A 12,423-nucleotide genomic window follows, 5' to 3' on the forward strand; every position below is an offset into this window, starting at 1 on the left:
TACTCTTCCTTTCAGGGCTGTCTTCCCGGAAGCTTTTCCGCAGTCCCCTCCCCTGCCTCTCACAGCCCCCTGGGTAACCTCCCTCACTCCCACCACTGCTTCTGAGCTATAAGTTCCCTGGGTTCCCAGGCCAGGCCTGCAGATCCCCTGGACACCCCACAGGCAAGGAGGTTGGAATCCAACTCAGAGCCCTGCCCTCCCCTGGCCTGCTCCGCCTCCTCTTGGCAGCTGGAAACCTCAGTCCTCAGGGTCCCCTGCCCTACTTTCTATTGATTATGGAGTCCTGTCCATTCCTCCTCCACCCCCACCCCTACCCCCACCTTATTCCCCCACCTCCTGCCCTGGGTCAGGCCCCTGTTGTCTGTGCTCATCTCAGAGGATGAGATGTCCCTGCACTTTGAAGCCCAAGCCTCCCGCTCCAGGAGACGCCATCAGTTCTTTCTTTCTCCCCCTCTCTCCGTTTCATACCTACAAACCCGAAAGATGCCCTGTTTTTAAGAAGCCCTTAACCCAACCCTGCCCTGCCCTGCCCTGCCCTCAGGCCACACCCTGGTTCTCTCTTGCCCATTCCTCAACAGACTTCCTCCAAAAAGAACGCAGACATACTCAGTCTGCTTCCTCAGTACCCCCGCCCCCATCCTAAAGTCTGGCCTCTTTCCCCAGCATTCTGGGGAGAGCTCTCAGCAGGGGGCACCAGCCAGCCCCCAGTCATTTCCACCACCTCCTCCCTGCCCCCTGGCAGCCCTGCATGCCCTTGAAATAGGCTCTTGGTTTTTCCTACCAGCTCCTTCCTTTCTTCCACTTGGCCTGCTCCAAGAGCTTCTCCGGGGTGCAATCCTCCTCAGTTTCCCTTAAATCCCACAGTTCCCAGAATATTCTCCTGGCGGAGCTGGAGCGGAGCGGGTACCAACCCCTGGCTGCTCCACTTGCCCGCTGCATGCCTTCGGAGCAGCTACTGAACTTTCTCTGTGCCTCCTTTCCTCCCCTGTATTTGAGCTCACAGCAGGGCCTACCTCAAAAGATTGTGGTGAGAATGAAGCCAATCCACACACGTGGAGTGCCCAGAACACCACCTGGCACGTGGAATGTTCCAGAACGGCTAGCGTCGTTACTGATCACGGCATTACCGCATCTGCTGTCAGGCGTCTGTGGCGCCCACCCATTCCGACGGTACCCGCTCCCTCTCCGAGCTCCTGACTGGACTGCGTGGCTGCCACTGGACAGGCCGGCCCAGAGCCATGCCACCTCCAGCATGGCACGCCTAGAACCCATGACCTCCACGTCCTCCTTTGCCAGAATGCTCTGTCCCGAAGAAGGGCACCTTCCATTCATCTGAGCTACCAACTTCACAGGCTGCCTTCCTCCTCTCCCACTTGAAACCAGGGCTTAATTCAGGGTAAATTCAGGGCTTTCTACTTCCTGAATGTCCCTGGAATCGGACCGCCTCTCCATTCCCACCCTTGTCCTGGCCGCCAGAGCTCCTGCCTTTCAACCCATCCTCCCCAGGGCTCGCACTTACCTGCGAAAGCAGCGACTGGTGATGTCTCTGTCTTGTTGAAAAGGTATGGATGACTCCCCAGTGCTTGGAGAATAAAATCTAAACTCCTTCGAGAGGCCCTTCCCGGCCTGCCCTTGACCTATGTTCCACTCCCTCCCCTTTCCGGTCCTCACCCCCCCCCCCCCATGTTAGAACAGTCAAGACCACTTGCTGTTCCCACAGAGCAAATGGGAAGGTGAGGAAAGCTTCTGGCCAAGTCTGTGGCCATATTAAGCACAGATGAATGGGAGCGTATCCGCCATGTCCCGCCTCTGCCGTGAGGCCGAGGCTGCCAGAAAGCAGTGGGGCTAAAGCTCGGAGAGAGCGGGTTCCAGCTGGACCACAGGGAAAACGCGACATTTCCCTTCTGGGACTCCCGCAGCCCCGCACAAATACTGGGACACACTTTGTGGACAAGAACACGTGGCTGTGGCTTTGGAAACAACCAAGTTGTCTCAGCCACCAAGAGACCCTCTCCTTTTAGAATCACCCAGAGCAGCTTCACCAGGCTGGAGGTGGAAAAGAAAGTGGTGTAGACATCCAGAGAATTTGGGTCATCCTATCCTTTCCTCCATCTTCTCGGATCTGACCGAGAAACTCAGAGGACAGTTCTAAACAATGGGTGGTAACACGTGGGAGTTTTGAAAGAACACATGGGTAAAACATGGAAACCGTGGAAACATTTAATACTTAAAACGAGTAAACAACCCCCTCCCCCTCCCGGGACGCTAACTAGCTGGATGCCTGTGGGATGGCCAAACTGACTTCCGTCTGCGAGAAGGACCCCCCGGAACCCCTCACCCCTCTCCCACAGCGCCAGCACCAATGTCATGCCTGTGCACTTTCTGTGAGCCCTCCCACCCTTGCATAGAGAACTGCTCCCTGGGGGTCCCTCTGCCCCTCCTGCCCGCCTCCCTACTTATAGCTGGGGGGGGGGTGTTGGGGTCTTGCCATTGCTCTCCACGGGAGCTCCTGGGAGGCAGGGGGTGTCTTCTGTCTCAGTGACTGCACCTCCCAGTCTGCTGGTCCCCGTGAGCTGAATGCAGATCTTCCTCAGCTGACAGTGGAGTTACACCCTGACAAATGCACCATGAACTGAAATGATCATACGTCAAAAACGCGGTGACTACCGCTAACCGACGGAGCACCACAGCTCAGCAAGGCTGCCTTCGCTAGGCTCCGGACGCTTCCATCCGCCTCCAGCTGGGCGAAGGCAGCTTCCGCAAAGCCCATTTTACAATCAAGTGTTGACTGTCTCATGTAATTTATTGACTGCTGCGCTGAAAGTGAAAACCAGAATGGTGGTGTGGGTCCAGAATGGTGATCGGTACACCGGTTGTGACCCTCCTGATCTGGGGCTGGCCGGAGCTGCGTCCTGCTGCCTGCCATCGCCAGGGAGCGTTGTACCGCATGTCGCTAGCCCGGGGTAAGATCCAAATTCACAGTTCGAATTACAGTTTCTACCGAATGCGTATGGTTTTGCACCATCGTAAAGTCAAAAAACCACAAGCTGGACCATGCAAAGTCAGGGACTGTCTGCAACTATTTGCCGGAGGACAGGCCTCCGACAGGTGGGTGAGGCGCACCCGGCTTGCCAAAACCACCTGTCCGCCCTGCGCGGGTACCCGCTTGAAGGCGCCAGGGGCCGGCCCTCCTGCGCAGCGGCTGCCAGCTGGTCCTCTACAGGCGTGGAACTCAGGCTTACATAAACGGAATTTCAGGTAACCATTAAGATTATTTGTAAAGAATATTTAGTGTCTATAAAAATGTTCAGGACGGTCACCTGTTCAGCTCAGTTGGTTAAGCATCTGACTCTTGATTTCGGCTCAGGTCACGATCTCAAGCTCTGAGACAGAGCCCCGCATTGTCTCTCTCTCCCCCTCTGCCCCTCCCCACCGCGTGCTCTCTCTCTCTCTCTAAAATAAAAAATAAAATCTTTAAAAATGTAATTATTGTTAATATTTTTCTGGACTTCCCAAATTTCCTACAGTGACCGTACTTTCCTTTATAACCCTAGGCACGCACATGCCTACGCTTAGCCTTCAGGACCGCTGTGACGGGAAGGAGGAAAGGCAAACATAAATACCTTTCCTCCATGATCATGTTTAACTGAGGCGACTTCACCCCAGTTCCAGGACCATTTTCGTCCACCTCCGGTGTACCCCTAGTGAGACCCCCGAAAATGAACAGTATATGGCTCCTCCTTACCCCGCAAGTCCAAGGGGAGGGAAGATGTGGAGCCTCCAGCAAGGAATACGAGGCAGAGTGTGACCCCGATGTCACGGAGCGGGCGGCGGGCTCCGGGCTGCACGGGCAGTGGTGCGGGCAGTGGCGCGTTCTCAGGGGGAGAGGGCAGAGGGGCTCCTTTGACGAACTGGCTTCTGAGCCAGGCCTCGGAAACTGAAACGGTTGTAACTGGGGATCAGAGCCCTGCATCTGGGGCCCAGGCTGAGCTTGGGCATGGAGGTGGGAGCGTCGCGGTGGGCTTGGATGTGGGTGAATAGCGCTGCCGCCAGAGTGCCGAGTGATGGGCTGGAGACAGCATGCCGCGTGCGTGCGTGTGCGTGTGCGTGTGTGTGTGTGTGCGCGCGGGGGGGGTGGGGGGAGTAACACAGCAAGATGAGGCTGGAAAGGTGAGCATGGGTGACAGTGAGTGGCGTGGAACACCGAACTAAGAAAACTGCAGGGCAGGCGTTTGCTACAGGCTCAGGCCTGGATTGCCACGGAGAGGTGCCCGGGTCCTGCATCAGGCCAGCTCCTGGAGAAAGCCAGCCTGGAGGTAAGCATTTGGTAGAAATATTTCACAGAGGCTAGAGGTTCAATCCCGGCTTGGAACGGCAGGTTCCTTCTTCCTCCTAAACTCTCCCTAAACCTTCTGGGCACTATGAAGCGCCGAAGCACCTGGACCTTTGAGCCAGTCCGACCAGGGGACAAATAAATCCCTGCTGACCACTGTTTACTAGCGACATGCTTACCCCGAGTCTCAGTTTCCTCACCTCTAAAATGACAAGAAGAATATCACCTTCCTCCTCACTAGATCAAAAATAATAGTAGGATGGGGCGCCGGGCTGGCCCAGGCGGTAGAGCCGGCGACTCTTGATCTCAGGGTTGTGAGTTCGAGCCCCATGTGGGGCATAGAGATTATTTTTTAAAAAATTTAGATGATAATAGTAGATGATATAGTTTTGTGAACACTTACAATGTGTCTGACCCTGTTTTAAGCACTTTTGCACATTTTAGCTCATTTAATCCAGAAAAACAGTAAGAGGCAGGCATTATTTTTCACTTCTAGTTTACAGATGTGGAACTGAGACACAGGAGGGTCAAGAAGCTTTGCCCAAGGTGCAGCCATAAGTGGGAGAACCATGATACAAACCCAGCCGGCGACTCCAGAGTCCATACCCGTCACTACATTCCTGCAGGGACGATGACAAGTATTACAAAGGCAAACACATAATGCTTACTATGTGCCAGTTAATGTTTACATTCTTTTTTTTTTTTAAAGAGTTTATTTATTTATTTGAGAGAGAGACAGAGCACAAGCAGGGGGGAGGGGCAGAGGGACAGGGACAAGCAGGCTCCCAGCTGAGCAAGGGCTCGATCCCAGGACCCTGAGATCATGACCTGAGCCCAACTGACTGAGCCACCCAGGCGCCCCAACATTTACATTCTTTTTTAAAATTCTTTTTATTATTATTATTTTTAAAAAATTCTACTCCCAACGTGGGGCTCAAACTCAGGACTCCGAGATCAAGAGTTGCACGCTCCACTGCCCGAGCCAGCCAGGCGCCCCGACATTCACATTCTTACCTCATTTACTCATCAGCTGTGGTTGACCTGTGGTAGGTACTACCATTAGGCCTCGTTCACAGATGAGGAAACTGAGGCACAGAGAGATTAAGTGACTTGTCCAAGTTTCTTTGCAGAGCTGGGAGAGGGACACAGGTGGCCTGGCTACAGAGTTGTTTCCTCGTCTCTTCAATACATTCGAAGAATGATGCCCGTTTTGCTTCTTGTCATTCTTACAGTTCTGAAGAGGCCTGCCTGAGATCAGTTGAGCGCTAGATGTTTAAATCCAGTTCTTCCCAGCAATAATGATTCGTGGAGGAGCTTGGGGATGCTGCAAGATGAATATTCCTGAGTGGGATTTGGGGAGTGGAACCACAGGTGAAGGAATATCCAGGGAGGGCTCCTTCTTGCTCGGAGGGAAGGGCCCTCAGCCGGCCCCGTCAATGGCCAGGAAAAGAAGGAGAGGAAGCTGACACTACACCATCGGGCCCTGAGCGAGGCTCTGGGCACTGGCGGAAAGGCACAAATGTCTTATTCATTGGCAGGAGAGCTTCCCCGGGGTTGTACCACAGCCGGTTCCAAGGTGGTGGGCAGAGGACCCTGGAGGGCCGAGTGATGTCTTTGAAGGAGATTCTATTTACTGGGTGTCTCTTTAAAAGGGAAAACAGAACCCTCTAGCAGGGCGGAGCCCTTGGGACAAGGGGACCCTGAGCCTATGGCAGGACTAGGGTTCCCAGGGTCCAAACCCTCAGGCCCAGGCCCAGGCCCCATCCTGCTCCCTTTGGGTCAAGGGGTGGTAGAGGCCATCGCTCAACTCAGCTCCGTTCCCTAGTCAGCAAAGTGTCACATGACGGTGGCGGGTCAGAGGAGAGACACAGCCAATATAATCGCACAGAGGGGCACGGCTACCGCTGCAGGGTCGGTTCACTGGAAGGCCGCACTGAGATTTAAAGGAGCAGGAGGACACAGGCATTTCTTTATTGTGGATTTGTGGATTGTTACTTTCCTCCTACGGCTTCTCATTTATTAGCATTTTTTATTTTGATGCTTAGATTGTTCCAGATTTGGCCATTTGCTTGCTCCTATGTTCTTTCAGTATGTTCCCATTTTCTTTGGTACATTCCTATCCCTACCTTCTTGTGCAAAGAGATGTTTCCACCACCATGGTAAACATTGAATCAGAACATCAATGGACACTAAATCTAGGGGGAAATTTTGATGAGGAACAGGATATTTAAAAGGTCTTAAAGTGTTTCCCCACAGACTGCTTATTAGTCGCAAGGGGGAGAAAAGTAATTATACAGTGGAGAAACTGGGCAACACCTTGACTGGGTGATTGAAATTAACATCGTCTATGGGGGACAGAGGGACATCATGCGCCTCCAGATATGATATCCCGAGCGCACATTGCCTCAGCAGTACTCCGGCTGAGAAATGCATTATCTCAATGTAACCAAGGGGGAACATCAGATAAACACAAAATGAGGAACGTTTTATTAAAAAAAAAAAAAAAGGCAAGGGTCTGTAATAATAATAATAATAATAATAATAATAATAATAATAATAACAATAATAATAGAGCCAGTTATGTAAATGTTCCAGATTTAAGGAGTCTAAAGAAACACAACCAATGCGGTGCCTGGGTGGCTCAGTCTGTTAAGCATCTGACTCTTAATCTCAGCTCAGGCCTTGATCTCAGGGTCAAGAGTTCAGGCCCCGCCCTGGGCACAGAGCCTACTTAAAAAATAAAGAAACACCACCATGAAATGCAATACCTGACCCTAGACCAGACCTTGTACTGGGAGAAAATGCTATCAAGGATGGACAAAATTGGAATACGGGTGGTAGATTAAATAAAAGTATTATGTAAATGTAAGTGTATAAAGTTCATTAGAGTCTAAGAGCGTATCTCTAATTTTAGGGACTACAAAATTATTTAGGGATAAGGGCCATAGAGTATGAAACCCTGTAATATTTCAAAAAAGAGAGAGAGCCCACATGTGATTAAGCAAGGCATAAAACGTTAACTATAGGTGAATCTGGATAAATGGTATACAGGTGTGTCTTGTACTCTTTTCATTTTTGCAACCTTTTGTAATTTCGAAATTTTTCCAAAGAAAAAGTTTTTCGAAAACGTTCCAGGCTCACTTTATGTGTTCCGTGCCCAAGCCCTGCAATCAGCTTTTTCTCCAGAGGATCCTAGTGAGCAGGAGTATTTAACCACATTAAAAGAGAGAGAGAGAGAGAGAAAAGCATTCCTAGCATATGGAACAACATGACAGAAGACAATGAAACGTGAACTCTAAGTGTAGGCGGTAGAAAGGGGTGGTTCTAGCAACGGCGAGTCTTCTGAAAAGCTACCCCAGCAAAGGGCATCCCAGGAGGAACCGTGGCCATCCCCCGGGATGCAAAACGCAGTCCTCCCCCCACCTTCCCACAGGCTTCTCCCTATTCGCCGCACCTGTGTGATTTGGGTGCAGGACACGATAACCTGACAGATGAGGCCATCCTTCGGCCAACTCTGCATTGGGGGGCACCTCACGTGTGGAAGCGCAGAACCGCATTTTATCTATTTACATAGAAGTCGTGCAACTACCGAGCGGAGAGAAGAAAGTGAAGCAGCCCTGAAGAAACTTAAGCGGGAGGACTGCTCGGGGGTGAATGAGCATCCTCGCCCGGCCAATCAGAACGCAGGAAGGAGATTTCACCCAATCCCGGCTCGGCAGTGCTCTAGTCGGGGCGGGGCCGACACGCCCCGGGTGGGTGGCTTGCCGCGGCTCCGCCGCAGCCCTGCTGTAACTCCAGTCGGCCCTGCCGGGGCGGGGCGAGGGCGGGGTCGCCGAGGGGAGGTCGGCGAGGTAGATCAGGCTGAACGGTGGCGGGCACTGGTCTGGGCACCCCAGGAGCTTGACTGATGCAGCCCTGGCAAAAGCCACGTTTGCCACGCTCTGTGCGGGGCTCCCCTCTCCGAGCGCGTGAGTTCGGGAGAGCAGGTGAAGCTGACTAGGACTGACTCAGGAGCAAGCAGGGGTGAGAAGGCTGTCAGGCTTCTCTCTCCCGTCCTGCCTGGGTAGGAGGTGGCGCTTCCTTTCCTCTTGGGAAGGTAGGAGGTAAGGCCTGTGCCAGGCTTGCAGCCAGCTTTAAGAAGAACTAACTCTCTGATTGTCAGGATGGCGGGACCGCGGAGAAGAGCGAGCGGTACGGCGTCTTGTCTGGATGTCATGCATGTGCGGGAAGGAGGCGAGATGGAACGACTTCTCTGAAGCAGGACGCACCGTCCCCAGATGGGCACATGTCATGGCAGCTTTTCCAGGTCTCCCAGCCTGGTGGTTCTTCCCTGGGTCTAACCTGCACCCTCTCTGCCACATCTCCCGCCAGACTTCAATTAGATGCTTTTGGGGAGATGGGTCTTCCATCTAACTTTCTCATCCTTAGATGAGGCTCTGGTTACTATGCTGGATGCCAGTCCTCAAAGTCTGCGAGTCTGAAGCGGGGAAACCATGCAGAAAAGCATTCAGCTCCTTTGGAGGTCTTACAGAGAATGTGGTTAGTGCCTCCGGGGGAACTGATGGCGTTGTTACTGAGATAGGAAATAGGAGGCCCAGGTGGAGGTGGGGGCCATTCTTCTTATCATTCTTATTTTATAGCTGAGCAATCGGAGGCCAGAGAGGTTATGCATCTTGCCCAAGATCACACAGCTCTAGTTGGCACAGCCTGGATTTATACCCAGGCTTGTCAGATCGCAACCCTCTGCTCTCCATCGCAACCCTGTATTACAGGGATCTTATGCCAGTTCTTACCTTGCTCGGATCCTCTGGGGGCCTCACTTACCTGTTGCTGCTGTATCTGGCCTTGGCACTTGGTTCTTTGAAGTGTTTCAGGTTTCCCAGACACATGGATTCATCCATACCAGGGAAAGTCAGCAAAACCCCAGGTGCCACGGCCCTACTAATTTGGAACCAGAGATTTAAGGGGTGTGGGACCTACAGTTCAAGTTAGAAACCAGGGGTGCTAGACTACCTCCACTTTATTTGGGCATCTCCCAACTCCTCCTGTTATACTGAGGAGGAATCAGCCAACTGCCTAACGTTACAGGGAGAAGCAACATTTAAATTTGCAGGGTATCTAGGGGTTCACAATGGAGCAAATGTGTTGAAGAGTTGCTTGTTGGGAGAACATTCTTTTTTTTTCTTTTTTAAGATTTTATTTGTTTGAGATGAAGCGAGAGTGAAAAAGAGAGCACGAGTTGGCGGGGGGGTGGGGGGAGGGCAGAGGGAGAGGGAGAAGCAGTTCCAAAGCTGACTAGATCCCAGGACCCTGGACACATGACCTGAGTCAAAGGCAGACGCTTACCGACTGAGCCACCCAGGTGGTTAGTGCCTGGGGAGGACATTCTACGTCTGGAAACAGCATATAGAAAGGCTCTGTCTCCTTTGTCTCTCTGTCCTTCGGAGATGCTTGAAGCCACAGAGCTTCTGGTGTTGACAAAGTGGCAGAACTTCTCTTGTGTTGGACAGGCCACCGTTGAGTCAGGGCCTACTCTCTTGGGATGAAGCTCTGAGATTCCAGGAGAGGGGACCCCCACCTCTTCAGCTGAAAGTGGCTCATGAGTCCCCACCTTGGGGGATTCCATACTAATCACTTGACTCTTGCCTGTTTCTTCATCTACTGATGCTGTCCTTTTTATGGCTAAAGAACACATCTTTTCGGCTCATTGACTGAAGCGGAAATGATCACAGCTGACCGGGACTAGCAGCCTGTCTTGGAGTCCTCGGAGCAATCATGTCCAGCCCAAGGCAGATGAATGGAGAAGGGAGGGGATCAGGTGATGGTTATACCACAGGAAGCACAAGGACATTCTCTCCAAAATCTTTCTCCCCTTCCTGGGCCTCTTCCTAACCTCCACGTCCCCTATTTCCCTCCTCCCACTCTCCCTCTTCCCCATTAAGCAAAGTTGGTGTCTCTCTGGCTCTTTTCCCACCATTAACAAAGCTAGGAATTTCTGGGCTTATGAGCAAGGGCCCTGGGTATCTAGGCTCCTTCAAGTCAGACCTCTCAGTGGATTGAGGTGACTGTGGCTTTGGTGGCCCCCCGATTGCCCCGAAGATCGACAAAGATTTAACTTGCATCCCAGTTCCTGCAGCTGGCTCCTCTCTCCATGAGCAGCCTCTGGAGTTGGTACATCTGCTCCCAGTCTTGGACCTGGGCACTGACTTTCAGACAGAGCTGACGGACCAGTCACTGGGAGGGCATGTCCCTTCCATTGCCCCTTGGTGTCCTTGTCCTCTCCATTTGTCATGCCAAAGGAATAGCTCACTGGCGGAACACAGTGCTGGCCTCAAATGTCCATCTTTAGCCTGGTAGTTCTTGCTCCAGGTTCTTTATAAATGTGTTTAGGAAAAAGTGACATACAGGTGACAGGGCTGATGCAGCCAAATGCAGATGAACCTCACTTGGAGAAAACTCCGTAAGAATAGAAATTTACAAAAACACTCCAGAGAATTCCTCCTGCGTGGCTGGCAGTTACATACTCAGAAAGAATTCATTCCAATAAGAATAGTGATTTTAAATTCTTATTTTATGCACTCTTCCAACAGACATTTAGGGATTGGGAAGGAGATGGGATGTCAATTTAAGATAGTCAAGGATGAAGACAATTTCTGAAATGATGATGCGAGTCTGTGGTGATACAGAATCGGAAGCGTGAAAAGCCCTTCTCTTACCATGACACGGCAGTTTTTGTAAAGTGAAGTATACTTGACCCTCAGGGTCCAGGGCCAAGATCTGGGTCAAGTGCCTGTTTGGGGACAGGAAAAGCGAACTAGCCAGCCCCTGACAGGTTGCCCCAAGGAGATGGCTAGATTACACAAAAATTCACAACAAAGCCTTTGACCGGCTCGCCATTCCCTCCTTGGGAACTAAATGGGTCTGTCTGCCTGAAAGTGGGCAACCAGGAGAAGCTGGTTTTGTCAATGCACAAAGTCAATCAGTATTGAGTCCTGAGCCATCCCACACTGACCTGCCCCCACCCCCATTTTTACAAGACCAGGGGGAGATTATCCAGTAATCTGTTAGGGTCAGACCAGCTGTGGGGGAGGTTTATAGGCTCAAATGGGGACAAATGGCATTCATTCAGGCTATGACTCTTTAAGGAGGAAATGGAAAGAGTGTAGGACTGAGGGCCAGATTTATGAGAGCAGAGAGGGGGAAAGTGATTACATCCCACGAATACACTGGACTTTTCGTCCAGGAAGCCTCGAAGACACTTCAGGGAAAACCTTCACTATTCCCTCTACATCCCAAACCAGGTCTCTTTAGAGAGGACCAAACTGTAGGGCCCCTTGAAAAGAGCAGAGACCTGGACAGCCAGGGCTGTAAAGATTAACTAGCAACCCAGTGAAATAACACTTCCCGTTTCCAGACAAAAGCAACACTAGAAACACTTTTCCTCCAGCTGTTTTCACTGAGTCAATAGAAACTACAGCAATTACCAGAAAAAGTCTGGGAAGCCTCAATTCTATATAAAACAGATGTAGGTATCCAAAACTTTTTCACTAAATGAGGTGTCCGATTCATCTTGATCTGTCACTTGAGTACTCACCATGTTTCTCTTAACAGCCTCCTTGGAGGGAGCGACCCACTGGAATCGCCTTTACAGGCCCCTAGTGCCCAACAGTGCCTGGCACATTGTTGGTACCCGAAGGACATGTGATGAACCTAGCTGAACACAAATGGGTAGGAGCCCCAGCCTAAAACCCTTTACAAGTAAAGAAACTGGGTTCTAGGCATGAGAAATATTCTAAACCCATTTTCTCTTTTGGGTAGAACAGGAGCCGACATCTGTTGCCACTGCCCCAAGGCCTGGCTTCCTGGTTTTTCCTCACGCTGACCGGCAGGAGAATGTGTCCTCAGTCAATCCGGTGTGTTTCCACCCTCCCTTCTCCGCAGGAGCTTAATACCAACCAGCCTGACAGCACTCCCTCCCCCTTTCTCCAGCCGCATACCAAGATGGGTACACCTGGAGAAGCAGTGCTTTAAAAATGTCTCTACCATCACAGTGAACTGGTGAAGCTTCTAAGATATTAAGCAATCCATCA

This window comes from Ursus americanus, chromosome 23 (assembly GCF_024610735.1).
Source record: "Ursus americanus isolate L20-20 chromosome 23, mUrsAme1.1.p, whole genome shotgun sequence".
NCBI lineage: Eukaryota > Metazoa > Chordata > Mammalia > Carnivora > Ursidae > Ursus > Ursus americanus.